Here is a 17,782-nt window from a genome sequence, read left to right as displayed (position 1 = left end):
TGAGTGCCATTACCCAAATTAGTCCATTGCAAAAGGGCAAATATTGTATAAGACCACTATTATAAGAACTTGAGAAATAGTTTAAACTGAAAAGAACACATTCTTTTGCGGTTATGAGAGGGGGGAGGGAGGGAGGGTGGGAGAGTGGTATTTACTAATTAGATAGTAGATAAAAACTGCTTCAGGTGAAGGGAAAGACAGCACTCAATACAGGGGAAGTCAGCACAACTGGACTAAACCAAAAGCAAAGAAGTTTTCTGAATGAACTGAATGCTTTGAAGACCAGTGTAGCAGGGGCAGGGATTTGGGGACCATGGTTTCAGGGGATGGCTAAGTCAATTGGCATAATAAAAAATATTAAGAAAACATTCTGCAACCGACTTCAAAGAGCGGCGTTTGGGATCTTAAACGCTAGTAAGCGGCCATCTAAGATGCATCAATGAGTCTCAAACCACCCGGATCAAAGGAGAATGAAGAACACCAAGGACACAAGGCAATTACGAGCCCAAGAGACAGAAAGAGCCACATGAACCACAGACTACATCATCCTGAGGCCAGAAGAACTAGATGGTGCCCCACTAAAACCGATGACTGCCCTGACAAGGAACACAACAGAGAACCCCAGAGGGAGCAGGAGAACATTGGGATGCAGATCCCAAATTCTCATAATAAGATCAGACTTAAAGGTCTGACTGAGACTAGAAGGACTCCAGTGGTCTTGGCCCCCAGACCTTCTGTTGACCCAGGACAGGAACCATTCCCAAAGCCTACTCATCAGACATGGATTGGACTGGACAATGGGTTGGACAGGGATGCTGGTGAGGAGTGAGCTACTTGAGACTATGTTGGCATCTCCTGCCTGGAGGGAAGTTGAGAAGGTAGAGGGGCTTGAAGCTGGCAAAATGGACATGAAAAGAGAGTGGAGGAAGGGAGTGGGTTGTCTCATTAGGGGGAGAGTAATTGGGAGTATGTAGCAAGGTGTATATAAGTTTTCATGTGAGATACTAACTTGATTTGTATACTTTCACTTAAAGCTGAATAAAAATTATTTTTAAAAAGAAAAGGGAAAATTATTCCCCAGGTTGCATCTGTTTCAGAGTTCCCTGGGTGTCCCAAATGTGTCATCAGCTGCATCATTTGAAGTAATTTTCTACATGCTCACCACTCCTTCTCCTTTACTCTGGTTTATCAGTAAAATAGGTGTTAAAATATGTAGAAAAGTAATTACACAGTTAAATATATTAAGTTCTGATTTGAAGTATGACAGATAAAAAAACAACAAAGATGGAATTGGTATATTTAATACGTGTTTTACAGATTTACAGTGTACCTGAGATCAGGGCTGGCTTTTTTTTTTTTTTTTTTTTTTAGTGGGCATATGAATCAAGATTGAAAGGTTTTATCCAATATAAACCAAATAATTGCATCATATTTACTTAAGTTCATTAAATGCTATAAGAAAACCTGCCAGCTGTCATTAGATGATCTTAAGTGTATCAGAGGTAAAAGGTTGCTCTTATCTAAATATGAACTAAAATTTCCAATACAAAGGTAATTAAAAACTACAGAAGTTCTATTATTCTATTCTAAAGACAAGTTCAGTAGATGGCATTTGCTTTTTCATACAAAAACATGGAAAGATATGCACTCATGGACTTTAAATTAGATAAATAAAGTTTTGACTTTATAGATGTACGTTACTCCCGCCCATCTCGTATAATTCTGTACTTTTTCAAAGACATAGAGAGGAGTGTTATCTAGCAGTTTTCTATGTGCAGTATAAATATGCAGTAAATTTACATTTTTGGATCCCAGCAACATTCTGTAGATGCAATTTTTCTGGCCTTGGCTGTAAAAAATACTCAATTCCTATCCTGAGACACACTTCTTTTTTTTCCTTTGTGAGTCCCTATATGAAATAAAAACAGCAGTTTAGATCTTTTCTCTAAATTCATATAATCTTTTCATAAAGCTCATTTAATAAAAGGTGTGAATCTAATGACATTTGTGAATACTCAGCACTTTTAATTGTAACTGAGACCCTTTTCTTTCTACTGCCCTCGTACTTTTTTTGTTCTTTCATCCTTCCAACTATCCACCCATTCATCCTTCCATCCACCCATCAAACATCTACTGATTTTCTTTTATGTGCCGAGAACTGTTCTAGTTGCTTGGAATATGTCAAAGAACAAAATAAAGATCTCTGCCCTGGAGGAGCTCACATTCTAGCTGAGGGGATATAGACAGAAAAAAATAAGTTTACTAAATAAGAGAATTATAAAATACGCTGTAAGATGAGACGTTCTATGAGCAAAAGTAAAGGCAGAGAAGAGCAAGTAGATTTGCAAGTTCTGGGGGAGGAGTGGGTAGAACAGATTTCAGTGTTAAGTTGTGTGGCAAGGTAAGCCTCTTTGAGAAGGTAAGGTTTGAGCAAAGATTTGAAGTAGATGTGGGAGTTGGCAAGCAGCTCTTTGGGGCAAGAGCATTTCAGGCACAGAGGAGAACTAGAGCCAGTATTAAAGATAGAGCTTGTCAGCATTGTTTTAGAAAAAGCTTGGAAGACCAGTGTGGCTGGGGTATAGAAAGCGAAAGAAGTCGGAGAAGTAATGGGAGCTCAGGTTACCTAAAGCCTTAGAGACCATTTTTAAGGACTTAGGCTTCTACTGTGAAGATATGGTGAGCCAGTAGAGCTGTTAACAGGAGAGTGACATGAGCTTCCTTACATTTGTAAAAGATTACTTTGGCTCTCTGTTAAGAATAGATTGTAGCATTGGTCAAGAATAGACCTATGAATATGAATAATACTGTTATAGTTTTTAGGTGTTACATAATATTGTTTCCACCAAGATAATAGGAGTAGAAAGTATGAGAACTGGTCAAATTCTAGATATATTTCAGTGATGAAGCCAATAGCATTTCATGGCAGATCCTGAGAGATCAAGGATGATTCCAAGCTGATCAGTCTGAGATGCTGGCAGGATGAAGTAGTGATTTGCTGACTTGGAGGATACTGCAGAGAAATAGATTTGGGGGAAAACAGTGGAAAAGAGAGCTCTATAGCTTACTTTTGAAATTGAGATTCCCTTAAATATTCAAGTGGAAATGTCAAGTAGGTAGTAGGACATGTGAGTCTAGAGATCATGAGAAAGATCAGGCCTAATGATATAAACTTGTTGTAGGATATAAACTCAGGATGTTATATAAATCTACAAGACTAGATGAGATCAATAAGAAAACAAGTAGAGATAAAAATGAAAAAGGATCACGGACTGACATCTGGGGTATTCCCACAATAGAATACTGAGAACAAGAGAAGAAACTATAAAAGCAGACTGAGAAGGAGCAACCAGTGAGAGAGAGAGAGAGAAAGAAAAAAAAAAAGCAATTATTACATCGGAAGCTATATGTGAGGAAAGTCTTTCAAAAAGGAGGGAGTGACCATCTGTGTCAGATGCTGCTTTAGGTCAAGTGTGGTGAAGATTATAATTTGAGAATTGGATTCATTATTGAGGTTATAAGGTGACTTCATGAAGAGTATTTCTAACAAAAAACTCTTGATCTATCGTCTCCCTACCTATCATTGCATATAACCATTGCTGTCGAGTCAATTCCTACTCCTAGCGACCCTATAGGACAGAGTAGAACGGCCCCATGTGGTTTACAAGGAATGGCTGGTAGATTTGAACTGAGCTCTTAACAACTGCACCGCCAGGGCTCCTATATATCTTCTCGGAATTATGATTCATAGTTTTTTTTTTCTTCTTCTTCTTCTGTTGTAAGTAACGAAAGAAGTAGGCACTAATTGAATGATAGCAAAAGAAAGTAAAAATAAATAAACCAGCAATCGCCACTTCTCCTCCCACACAAACATGCCCATAACTTTAAGAAAGCCTTTGTTAACATCTTGGAGAATGATCTGTCACACCATTTTCCATGCTCACACGAGTACAAGAATATAAAATTGTACCAAGGGTCAGGCTTTTTTGTTGCTCTGCCAAAAATGGACCCTAATTATATAATACAATTTGATTTGTTTATTTGAATCATAATTATTAATACTCTTATTGAGAAATAAGTTTAGATTTAATTCATTATTTTTAATAGTCACATCTATGTCACCTAGTATTCCTGAACTGTCGTTTAGTCCAATTTTTCAGAACTAACATTCAGGCGGTGTCCAGTGTTTGTCTTGTTGGGTAATACTGTAACAATATGCATTCTTGTTCAAATGGCTTGATATATTAGTGCTTTGGTTTCTATAGAATAGTTGCCAAAAGTGGAATTCAGAGTCAAAGAGTACCTGTGTTTTAAAATTTAATGAATATTGCTGCTTTCCCACTCCAATTAGTAAAGGTGCCCATTTTACCTTATCTTTACTAAAAATAAAAAAAAAGAGAGAGAGGATTTTCTCTTTTTTTTTTTTTACTATCGGTGGATGGTATTAAGTTTTTTTTTCCTTAATTGTGTCCTAATCTGAAGGGTACTTTAGTTGCTGCTGCAATTCGCATTTTCCTGAATATCAATCAGGGAAAGCACCATATAACCATATAACGAGGTAAGGGCCTTTTGGTTTTGCTTTTCTGTGAATTACATGTTCTGTCTCTGTGTCCATTTAATTATTTTTGTATTATCCAGGAAATTACTCTTTTTCTCACATAATATTATTTTACAATTCCTTTTATCTCTTCCACATGTATAGTTATATTACCCTGAAAATCCTAAGCCAAAAAAAAAAAAAAAATCTAGGGCCCTATAATTTAGTTTCCTCTTTTATCCTTTTTTTTTTTTTTTTTTATCCTTAATTAGGCTTTCACAGGATTGATCTACTTTTTTAGTTGCTACTAGGAAAGAGCTTTTCATTTAATTTAGTATCTGTTTGGTTGTCACAATAGGATGGTACTATGCTTGGCTATAAACAGATACAGTTAAGGAAGTAATGCTTCCTTAATGGCAAAAGAAATGGAAGCTTAGGAAGATGATTACTTAAATTGAAGACAACACAGCACGCTCACACATGGAGATATAAGCTTGCCAATTTTCTCCAACTTCCCCCCAAAGATGCAGGCAACTGCTCAGGAGAGAGGAAATCTCCTGAAAGAGAAACTTCATTTGCAACACTGAAGGAAGTTCGTCTATCTGTATCTCCATGACCCTCATCAGCGTATCAAACACTTCTAGAGATTGGGATTGGATATGACCCTCCTCATAACCAGGTGCAACTCAGGCGTCAAGACATTCCTCAGTCTTTATTAAATAATTGGAACAAGTGTTTTCCAGGCCTCATTCATGTTTATTTTATTATATTTTTCCTTTTCAACCCAATGTGGTTGGGGTGTTGAGAGCTACACTATTACACTTCCCTGTTTAGGCAACCATCCTAAAGTGTTGATTATGTTTGTAGCACTGGCAGGTAATTTTATTTCATATTTCTATGTCCTTTCTTTCTATTAACTAGTAAAACATTGCTCTGAAAGATTTCACATAGCCTGGTGGTACAGTGGTTAAGCACTCAGCTGCTAACTGAAAGATCAGTGGTTAAAACACACCAGCCGCTCTATGGGAGAAAGATTTGGCAGTCTGCTTCTGTAAAGATTATAGCCAAGAAAATCCCATAAAGCATTTCTACTCTGTAACACATGAAGTCGCCATAAGTCGGGAGCAACCAACAACAACAACATAGTGGCCTTTTGTGCAGCTAGGTACAGTCATATGACTTAAGCTTTTGCCAATGAAATATGAGTAGAAGTAATATGTGAACTTCCACATCATTTACTTAACAGAAACATGCTTACCCTTTAATTCCTGTCTTTCCACCTACCCATAGGCTAAAATGTGTATGTGTGCTAGCCAGCCAGCTTCAATTCAGTCTACACTAGAGAACGGCGAAACATCAAGATACGTAAATCTTGGTGGCTGAAACAAAATTGTTTTTTAGTCCTGCACTTCCTGTCTACCTCTGTACTAAAAGTTGAAAAAATAAATATATATACTTTTATCTTGTTTGATCCACTATATTGTGGAATTTTTCATTGCAACTGTCTAGCCCAGAGATTGGCAAACTTTTTTTCTTTAAGGGTCGGACAGTAACTATTTTCAGCTTTGCAGGTCATAGGGTTTTTGTTGCAAAACTCAACTCTGCCCCAACTCCGTGACCTTGTACTGTGAAAGGGAGCATAAACAATATGTAAACAGAGGGGCATGAATGTTTTCCAATAAAATATTATTTGCAAGAAGAAGTGACTGAGCCTATGGGCAAAGTTTCGGCCTCCTGGTATAGCCCACAATTTAACTAATATAATGTCCACGACTATGTAAACATGTTAAAACTATATTTTTTATAAATGCACATTTTTAGGTAAAATTAACATAACATAAAATTAACCATTTTAAAGTATAAACTTCAGTGGCATGTAGTACATTTAAAATGTTGTACAACCATACCTCTATCTAGTTTCAAATCACTTTCATCTCTCCAAAAGTATACCAATCAGCAGCCACTCCAATTCCCTTCTTGCCACAGACACTGGCAATCACTAATATGCTTTCTATCTCTATGGATTTACCTGGTCTGGATATTTTATATAAATATGACCATAACATATGTGGCCTTCTGGGTCTACCTTCTTTCACTCAGAGTATTTCCAAGGTTCAGCCACATTGGAGCATCTTTTTATGACCACATAACATACCATTTTATGAATATATCATATTTTGTTTATGCATTTACCAGTTAATGAGCATTTGGGTTGTTTACACATTTCAGCTATGGAGTAGAGCTTCTATGAACATTCATGTACAAATTTTTGTTTGAATACCTGTTTTCAATTCTTTTGTATGCCAAAGAGTAGAATTGCCAGGTTATATATTAATTTTAGGTTTAACTTTTTAAGAATTGCCAAACTGTTTCCAACATCAGCTGCACCATTTTATATTCCCATCATTCTACCAGCAATGGATAAGAATTACAATTTTTCCACATCCTTGTCAACACTTATTTCCCATTTTTCTGTAGCCATCCTAGTGGGTGTGAAGTAGTATATCACTAGGTGGTTAAGAGCTACTACGGCTGCTAACCAAAAGGTCAGCAGTTCGAATTCTCCACGTGCTCCTTGGAAGCCGTATGGGGCAGTTCTACTCTGTCCAATAGAGTCACTATGAGTCGAAATTGACTCGATGGCAACAGGTTTGGGTTTTTGGTTAATGACTAATGAGAAGGAGCCCTGTTGGCTCAGTGGTTAAAGTGCTCAGCTGCAAACCAAAAGGTCAGTGGTTCATACTCACCAGCCACTTTATGGGAAAAAGATGTGGCAGCCTGCTTCTGTAAATATTTTCAGCCTTGGAAACCCTATGGGGCAGTCCTACTCTGTCCTATAGGGTAGCTAGCTATAGTCACAATCAACTCAACAGCTAAGGGTTTAATGACTAAAGAATGAACAAATATGTCTTGGAAGAAGTGCAGTCAGAATGCGCCTAAGAAATGAGGATGACGAGACTTCTCACTTACTTGGACATGTTGTCAAGAGGGACTAGTCACGCTTGGTAAAGTAGAGGGTCAGCTAAAAAGAGGAAGACCTTCAACAAGATGGATTGACACAGTGGCTGCAGTAATGGGCTCAAACATAGCAACGATTATGGTGGTGGCATAAGAATGAGTGGTGTTTTGTTCTGTCGTACATGGGATTTCTCACTGATTCGATGAAAGCCTAATAACAAATGACTAAAGCTATTGAGCATCTTTATACACTCTATGTGTATCTTTTTTGGAGAAAGGTCTATTCAAACCCTTCGTCCCATTTTAAATTGAGTTGTTTGTTTATGTTGTTGAATTATGGGTTCTTTATATCTTCGGAATACTAGACTCTTATCTGATTTTTACTATCTTGATTTTCTTCTTGAACTCGTAAAAGTTTTTAATTTTGATTAAGTCAAATTTCTTTCTTTCTTTTACCCGTATTATTGGTATCAACAAAATAGGGCCTCTATGAGTTGCAACTGACTCAATGGTATCTAACAACAACAACAAAGTTGGTATATCAAAGAATCCATTGTCAAATTCAAGGCCATTCAATTTAATCAGGGCTGTAACCTGAGTAAGGGTAATGACTCAAGTAAAAGTGAAGCATCCGATCCTAATTCTGCCTCATTAAAATAGCAAACACAATCTAATCCTCTTTAACGTAACCTAATCCCGCTTCATTAAGCACAGGCAGAAGTTAGGGTTTACAACAAATCTCAACATGGAGGATAATTACATCAGTTCAGAAAATGGAGGACAATCACACAGTACTGGGAATCATGGCCTAGCCAGGTTGACACATATTTTGAGGGGACACAATTTGAACCATGAGAGTAGGTCTAATCCAATCTATGTGGTATCTTATAAAAGAGAAGAGACAGACAGACAGAGGAAGGATGGCTATGTGATGATACATCTACAAGCCAAATAACACCTGAAGCTACTAGAAGCTAGGAGAGACAAAAGAGTATATTCTTGTCTTAGGCTGGGTACTCTAGAAAAGCAAAACCAGTAAAGCATATAAATATATATAGGGAAAACTTTATATCAAGGAATCGATTCACGCCGTTTGGGGGGACCTCATACCACCAAGAAAGCAGCTCCAGGAGCAGAGAGCGTCCTTTGCACCTGGAGTTCCAGCACAGAGAAGCTCCTAGTCCAGGGGAAGATTGACAAGAAGGACCTTTCTCCAGAACCAGCACAGAGAGAAAGCCTGCCCCTGGAGCTGACGCCCTGAGTTTGGACTTGTAGCCTACTAGACAGTGAGAGAATAAATTTCTCTTTGTTAATGCCATTCACTTGTAGTATTTCTGTTATAGCAGCAGTTAATGACCAAGACAATTCCCTTAGATATTTTAGAGTAAGCATGGCCTTGCCAACATATTGATTTGAACTTCTAGACTCCAGAACTGTGAGACAATAAATTTCTGTTCTTATAAACCACCCAGTATGTATTATTTTGTTTCAACAGCCCTAGGAAACTAATACAGTCATGAAGATTCACATAATTTTTTTTTATTTTTTCTAAGAGTTGTATAGTTTTAGCTCTTAGCTTTAGGTTTTTGATTCATTTTGAGTTAATTTTTGTATATAATGTGAAGTCGGGGTCCTAATTTATTGTTTTGTATGTAGATATCCAGTTGACCAACCACCATTTGTTGAAGACACTATTCTTCTATTCTTGAATGGAACTGACACAACTAATGGGCCATAGATGTATGGGTTTATGTACTCTCAATTCTATTCTGTTGATCTATATGTCTATCTTTATGTTAGTAACATACTGTTTTGATTACTGTAATTTTATAGTTCTTCCTGAAAGCAGAAAGAATGAGTCCTCCAATTATCATTTCTTTTCAAGATTGTTTTGGATATCCAGGGTCCCTTGCCATTCCATATAAATTTTAGTATCAGCTTTTCCATTTCTTCAAAACACATCATTGGGATTTTGATAGGAACTGCATTTAAATCATTTGGGGGTAGTATTGACATCTTAACAATTAATCTTTTAATCAATGAACATGGGATGTTTTTCCATTTGCTTAGATCTTTAATGTCTTTCAGCAATGTTTTGTAGCTTTGAGTATAGAAGTCTTGCACCTCCTTGGTTAAATTTATTCTTATTTTATTCTTTTTGATGCTATTAAAATAGAATTGTTCTCTTAATTTTATTTTCTATTTGTTCATTGCTGCTGTATAGCAATACGACTAATTTTTCTTTATTGATCTTTGCTCTTACACCTTTACTAAATGTGCATATTAGCTCTAATAGATTTTGTATGTTTGTGAATTCTTCAGGATTTTCTATATAGGAGATCATATCATTTCATTTTCATATAATTTTACTTCTTCCCTTCCAATTAGATGCCTTTTATTTATTTTACTTGACTAATTGTTCAGAGTAGAAATTCTAATACAATGTTGAATAAATAGAAGTGGTGAAAACAGACATTGTTGTCTTGTTCCTGATTTTAGGGCTATATAATTTTGTGTCTTTCACCATTGAGTAGACTGTTATCTGTTAGGTTTTCATAAATGTTCTTTATCATGTTGAGGAATTTCCTTTCTATTCCTGGTTTGTTGAATATTGTTGAAAGAGTGTTGGATTTTTCAAATGTTTTTATTCTACATCAATTATGATCATGTGTTTTTTGTTTGCTTTTTGTTTCCCTTCATTCTATTTATGAGATATGTTACATTGATTGATGCTTGTATGTTGAAACAAAATTGCATTCCTGGGATAAATCCCACTTGGTCATGGTGTATAATCCCTTTAATATACTGCTGGATTTGGTTTGTTAGTATTTTGCTGAGAAATTTTTCATCTATATTCATTAGGGATATTGGTCTATAGTTTGCTTTTCTTGTCATGTCTGTATCTGGGCTTGAGATCAGGTTGGCCCCTTAGAATGCACTAGGAAGTGTTTCATCCTCTTCTCATTGTGGAAAAAGTTTGAGAAATATTGGTTTTAATTTGTCCTTAAAAGTTTTGTAAAATTTATCAGTGAAACCATCCAATCCTGTGTTATTTTTTATTATTTTTGTGTGTGTGAATTGGGCTTGATGTGCAGGTTGAGGCCTGTGATTAGTGAGTCAAGATTTTAATTGTTATAGGTCTTTTGAGATTTTCTATTCTTCTTAAGTCAGCTTTTTTTTTTATTGTGCTTTAGGTGAAAGTTTACAGCACAAATTAGTTTTTCATTCAAAAATTTATACCCAAATTGTTTATTTGATATTGGTTACAGTCTTTACAATGTGTCAGCACTGTCCCCCTGTCCCCCTGGGCTACCCATGTCCATTTATCCAGTTTTCTTGTCCCTTCCTGCCTTCTCGTCCTTGACTTTGGGCAGGTGTTGTCCATTTGTTCGCATATACTTGATTGAACTAAGAAGGACATCCCTCACATGTGTTATTTTTTGTTTTATAGGCCTGTCTAACCTGTGGGTGAAATGTGAACTTTGGGAGTGGCTTCAGTTATGAGTTAGCAGAATGTCTATGGATCATAATCTCGGCGGTTCCTCCAGTCTCTGTCAGACCAGTAAATCTGGTCTTTTTTGTGAATATGAATTTTGTTCTACAGTATTCTCGTGCTCTGTCTGGGATCTTCTATTGTGACCCCTGTCAGAGCACACGAGTCAATTATGTAGTTTGTAGGTTTCTAGGAATTTGTTCATTTCATCTACATAATCAAATATGTTGGCATGTAATTGTTCATTGTATTCTTTCATTATCCTTTTTATTTCGGTAAGGTTGGTAGTAATGTCTTCACTTTCATTTCTGGTTTTAATTATTTATGTCTTTTTTTTTTATTTTTCAGTCTTAGATTTGTCAATTTTGTCCATCTTTTCAAAGACTAACTTTTGGTTTCATTGACCCTGTGTATGATTTCCTATTCTCTATTTTGTTTATTTCCACCCTATTTTTTATTACTTCCTTCTGTTAGCTTTGGGTTTAGCTTGCTCTTCTTTCTCTTGTTACTTAATGTGTAAATGTAAGTATTTAATTTGGGATCTTTTTTTCCCCCTAATGTATTTACAGCTATAAATTTCCCTCTGAACACTGCTTTTGATACATCCCATAAATGCTGATATGTTGTGTTTTCCATTTTATTTGTTCTAAAGTATTTTCAAATTTAACTTATAAATTCTTCTTTGACCTATTGGTTGCTTAAGTCCGTGTTGTTGTGCAATTTTCACAAATTTGTGAATTTTCTAATTTTCCTTCTGTTATTGATTTCTAGTTTCATTCCACAGTTGTTGGAGATAATGCTTGGCACGATTTCAGTCTTAGTAAATGCATTGAGATTTGTTTTGTAGCCTAACATAAGGTCTATCTTGCAGAATATTCTATATTCATTTAAGAAAAATATATACTATACTGGTTTTGAGTGGGTGTTTTATGTATGCCTGCTAGGAGCAGTTGATTTACAGTGTTTATTAAGTTCTCTATTTCTATATTGATTTTCTATCTACTTCTACCTATTATTGGTAGCGGGGTATTGAAACCTCCAACTATTATTATTTCTCTTTTTAAATCTGAGCTGTCAGTTTTGCTTGATATATTTTGGGGCACTATTTTCAGGTACATTTATGTTTACAATGGTCATAACTTCTTGACGGATCAAGTTTTTTAAAATCAATATTTAATATTCTTTTTCTTTTATAGCAATTTTTCACTTAAAATATAATTTGTCCAATATCAGTATAGCCACTTCAACACTTTTTCTGTTACTATTTGCTTGGAATATCTTTTTTTTTCCTACTTTCACTTTGAATCTAAAGTGATTCTCTTGTGAACAACATGCATTTTGAATCACTTTATTTTTTTTTAATCCATTCTGCGAATATCTGTCTTTAAATAATGTGGTGAGCCATTTACATTTAATATGATTACTGATAATCCAAGACTTATTTCTGTCATTGTGCTATTTGTTTTCTATATATCTTGTATATATTTTTGTTCCATGTTTTCTCTAATACTACCTTCTTTTTTTTTTTCTACCACTATTTTGATTCCCTTTCTATTTCCTTTTACGTATATTTTTAAGTCATTTTCTTAATGGTTACCCTGTGAATTACAAGGTATGTTTATAACAATCTGCTTTAAATTAACACTACAGCTTCAATAGCATGCATCAACTCTGCCAACTCTGTCCTTGTCCCTTTATGTTGTTATTATAAATTGCATCTTTATACAGTATGTGCCCATCAACATAGATTTACAAGTTTTATATGTTTGTTTCCTTTTTAATTGTATAGAAAACATATGCATTTACCTACGTAGTTACTTTTACCAGTAATGTTTATTTATATGGCTTTAAGTTACTGGCTAACGTCCTTTTGTTTGAACTTTTAGCATAAATTTTAGGGCAAATCTATTAGTGACAAACTCCCTTAGCTTTCATTTATCTGGGAATGTCTTAATTTCTTTTTTTTTTTCCTTCCATTTTTTGAAGGATAGTTTTGCTGGATATAGAATTCTTGGTCTTTTTCTTTCCTAACTTCAGATATGTCATCTGGTGTCATCTGAATTCTATGGTTTCTGAAGAGAAATCAACAGTGAATTTTATTGAGGATTCATCGTGATGAGTAGCTTCTCTCTTGCCGCTTTCAAAATTTTCTCTTTATCTGGCTTTTAACAGCTTGACTATAATTTGTGTCAATTTCTTTGAGTTTATTCTGCTTGGAAATCTTTGCATTTCTTGGATGTGTATATTTGTGTCTTTAATCAATGGTGTTTTCAGTTATTAGCTTTTCAATTTTTTTCTTCCCATCCTCTTTTTTGGCCCCCATAATGAATATGTTAGTATGTTTGATGGTGCCCCATACGTCAAATAAATCCAACATCCAGGCTTCCTGAAGAATTGTTTCTATTGACTGCTTTTTCCCTAGATATAGGTCATACTTTCCATTTTGCATGTCTTATTTCTTTGTTGTTATTGTAAACTAGACATTTTAAATAATATAATGTGGCAACTTGAAATCAGATCTACTCCTACCAGGGTTTGCTTTTGTTGATTTCTTTTCTTTTGTTTTGTAGTTGTTGTTGCTCTTTTTTTTTTTTTTATGACTTTTCTGTACTAATTTTGTACAATCTGTTTGTTTTTTTGTCACACAATCCCCCTGATATTTCTGCTTGATTAGGTTACTTGTCAGCTAATGATTGGGCATAGATTTCCCTAAATGTCTTAAGCCGCTGTGCTTCCCACACTTTGCCAGCAGGCTTTGTGTGTGTGCTGCGACCAGCCTTAAAATTTCCTGTAGTTTACAACTCTATCCTTGTCTTTACTTCCTTTTTTGTGAAGACCCTCAAGTCAGCCACAGAAGAGAGTAGGTCCTTCCTTCTCAGGTTTTTACATAGTGACATGAACACATGCATGGTCTTTTAAATTCCCAAGAATATGTTTGCTTTTAAAAGTCATCTATGGGCATCTCATTTACCAAGTTTCTCTTTTAAGTTTTTTTGTAATCTTTTGTTTAACTCTAATGGCATTGCTCTCTCGGGCAGCTGCATTGTGAAACAATTGTCATATAATGTTTTTGACAATCAAACTGGATGTAAAGGCTTTTCCCACTGGGTGAGCTCAGAAAACCAAAAAAACCAAACCCAGTGCCTTCAAGTTGATTCCGACTCATAGCGACCCTAAAGGACAGAGTAGAACTGCCCCATAGAGTTTCCAAGGAGTGCCTGGCGGACTTGGACTGCTGACCTCTTGGTAAGCTCAGAGTTAGGTCAAATAAAGACAAGCTCTGTGAATAAGGTTTTGTCAAAGAGCTGTCAGAAAGATCAAATATCAATAATCTCTCAAAATGGGGCTTTCTGGGGAGCTTCAAATTCATCTATTCTCTCTAACAATTGCTGATTTTCACAGTTACTGTACTTCTGAGGTTGATGGTTTTTAAGGGCATGGTGGGGTTGGGAAGGGGAATGGGCATAAGGCAAATTAAAATGCCACAAAGTTTGCTATTTTTACATAGATTGAGCCACTTTTCTTGAATAACTCCTCCACGGGTAGTTGTAACTTTTTGGTTAGTTTTCAACATTCTTAAAATGTTGATTTTGATAAGTTCTGCCATTGCACTAGTTGGTCTTACAGGGATTCAGAGATTTTTGCCTTGTCATTTCAGAAATGCTTCTCCTACATTGATTTTTGAAAACTAAACTAACCTTTCCTTTCTGTGATATACCAAATTGCTATATTACTCTTCTTACATGTTTAAAGAAGTATTTTTGCATTCATGCTTATGAGGGGTATTAGTCTTAAGGTTTCTTTGATATCTTTGTTTTGTTCTTGTACTGAGACAACACTGATTTTCTGAAATCAGTAGGAAAGTATTTCATCCTCTTCTACATTCTGAAAGATTTTATATAACATTGTATTATATCTCCTTATATATTGAAAGAATTCACCAGTGTGGCCTCCTAGGCCTTATTTTTCTATGTGCAAAGTTTTTTTTTTTTTTAATAATCATAGATTCAGTTTCTTTGATAGATATTATTATTCTTATCCCCTTTAGGCAGTTAAAGAAATTAGGGCACAATTTCAAAAGTATGTAAATTCCAGTTAAATAATTTAGGCTGAACACATACATTAACCTACAGTCTCTCCTAAAGCCCTGTGAAAATAGAAGTAAATATATTTTAAAGTCTTAAATTCACAAGGACAAAGAAAATTATAAACAAGAGAAACATGATTTCACAAGCTAGAGAGCCATTTTCCACTCTGAACAACCAGACATATTCACTTCCCACTACTCTTTAGAAGACCAAAAATGTATTCTCTTAATAGGATAAATGGAAACTCTGGTGGCACGGTGGTTAAGAGCTACAGCTGCTAACCAAAAGGTCGGTAGTTGGAATTCACCAGGCACTTCTTGGAAACCTTATAGGGCAGTTCTACTCTGCCCTTTAGGGTTGCTATGAGTCAGAATCGACTGGATGGTAATTTTTTTTTTTTGAAATAAGATAAATAAGGTCACCCTGCGTTAGGGCACATCAAATGTGGTTGAAATCAGGATGTTTATACTAAGTGAACTAGGTGAAATTCCACGTACTAAACTCTGAGGACTTCTAGCTTCTACTTTTATCCTACTGCAAGCATGCTAGAAGCCAGATTTATGCACTTCAGGCATAATTATCTCTGGAGATTCTGCCCAGTCATACATACTTTAAAAGAATTAAAGTATCTGACATGAGGGTTCCCCTCAAAAGGCATCCAGCCAGATTGTACTCACTGTAGAATATCGATCTATCCAGAGCTCAGATTTTCTTTATAGTTTTTTATGTTCCAACTCCAGTATGAACGGTCAGCCAAAGACATAATATTTGAGGAAAATTCTAATATTAAAAGAGAGGCCAAATCAAACAAAGAATAAAAAAGCAGCTTGGAGAAAAAAAGACTTCAGAAAGAACAGTATAGCACAGCACACTAACAATCATTAATATCTTCAAAGAGATAAGAGGTTTTACACCCGTGGAAAAAAAATTAGATGTTCTGAGGTGGAGAAAGAAAAGGAGAAAAATAACCATAAAGAAAAAGGAAAAGTGGCAAGCAAATTCTTATAAAAAATAGCTCCAGTCCCTTTGACTGAATACTCACCATTTCCTGAACACACTAGACAATACTCTTCAATAGAAATATAATGCAAATCACACATGTAACTATTTTTTATTTCTTAAGATATTTTTTCCTTTGTTCCTAGTGTATGGTTGAATTGCTGTCACGTAAGCATTTCAGCTTTTCCTTTCAAGTGTACTTTTTAAAACTGTATTATTTTACTTTCCTGTGTTTGTATTTGTTTTGAGTACTTATTTCTTAGTTGATGCATATATATAGTCAATGAAAAATGTAGAAAATCCATCAACTCATTTAACCAGTTTGCTTGATTAACTAGTCTCCATTGTCCCAGTAAACTATAATAGTTCATGCCAATTGTATGCTGAACACTTGTAGTTTTAGACTCCCTTCCTGACCACTGGAAACCCTGGTGGCATAGTGGTTAAGTGCTATGGCTACTAACCAAAGGGTTGGCAGTTCAAATCCTCCAGGCACTCATTGGAAACTCTATGGGGCAGTTCTACTCTGTCCTATGGGGCCACTATGAGTCAGAATCAACTCGACGGCACTGGGTTTTTTTCTTTTTTTTTGGTTTTCTGACCACTAGGTCACATGCTTTCATCAGCTAATTGCATGCCTAATAAAAGTAGTTGTGGCTGTCTAAAAATCAATGTTTTCCAGTTGTACCACTCATTATTCAGTTTAAATAGATATTCTGTCAATAAATAAAAATGAATGTAAATAAAAACATTGTTTTCTATGAAACCTAAGTCGAATGCTTTGGAAAGACAGATAAAAGCTAGTTACTAAAACAATGCACCCAAATTAGATTTGGACAAGACAATGTAAAAAATTAGAGGGATCATCTTACAATTTCAAGAGGACACTACAGTCAAACTAATTGGGAAGTTTCTGAATGCTTCTCTTCCTCTTTAAAGAAAAGGAAATGGAAATCATAAAAAAAATGATGTTTCATGGATATAGTTTAAAAAAAAACTAAACAACAACAAAAAAAGAACTTTTCTCATGTGACCAACTCACCAAAAGAAAAAAAAAAAGGCTTAGACCTATATAAAGACTGATGATTGAATAATCATATGTGTTTTAAGATAAAGTAAATTGTTTGAGTATATATAATATACATATACCTTTATTTATGATTCTCTAATCTTAACCAACCTATTAAAATTATGTAATGAACTACATATAAAAGAACTATCATGCATCTTAGGGAAGGCATGTGCTTTTTAATTCATTTCTTATTCGATTTCTTGATGTCTCTTTCATCTAAATAGTGACCCTCAGAAAATGAACTAATGTAAAGGAAAATGATTTGATCAAATATAAGACTGGATATAATTAAAGCATAAGCTGCTAAGTCTCCTAGGAATATGTTGCTCAGTTTAAAAAGAATTGGATGAGTGAGTACAACAGTAGAACAAACAGAACAAAAGTTAAATTTCAACCCTTGTCATAGCTTTGAAATTATATACGTATCATGATGGAAATACCTTTGCTGTTGTTCTGGTGAGCCAGCTAGGAGTCATCTGTTTGGTTCCTGAGAAGGATCAGATGACAGACCAGCCCTGATGTCTGATGCCACCACGAGATTTCTCTTGGAGACCTTGTAGCAGCCTTGAAAGCCAATCCACCCAGACCCAAAAGATAATTCTGTGGGATGCAGGAAATGCATCTGGGTTGCTAGGTAA

This window comes from Loxodonta africana, chromosome 5 (assembly GCF_030014295.1).
Source record: "Loxodonta africana isolate mLoxAfr1 chromosome 5, mLoxAfr1.hap2, whole genome shotgun sequence".
Lineage (NCBI taxonomy): Eukaryota > Metazoa > Chordata > Mammalia > Proboscidea > Elephantidae > Loxodonta > Loxodonta africana.
This window is presented reverse-complemented; position numbering follows the sequence as displayed.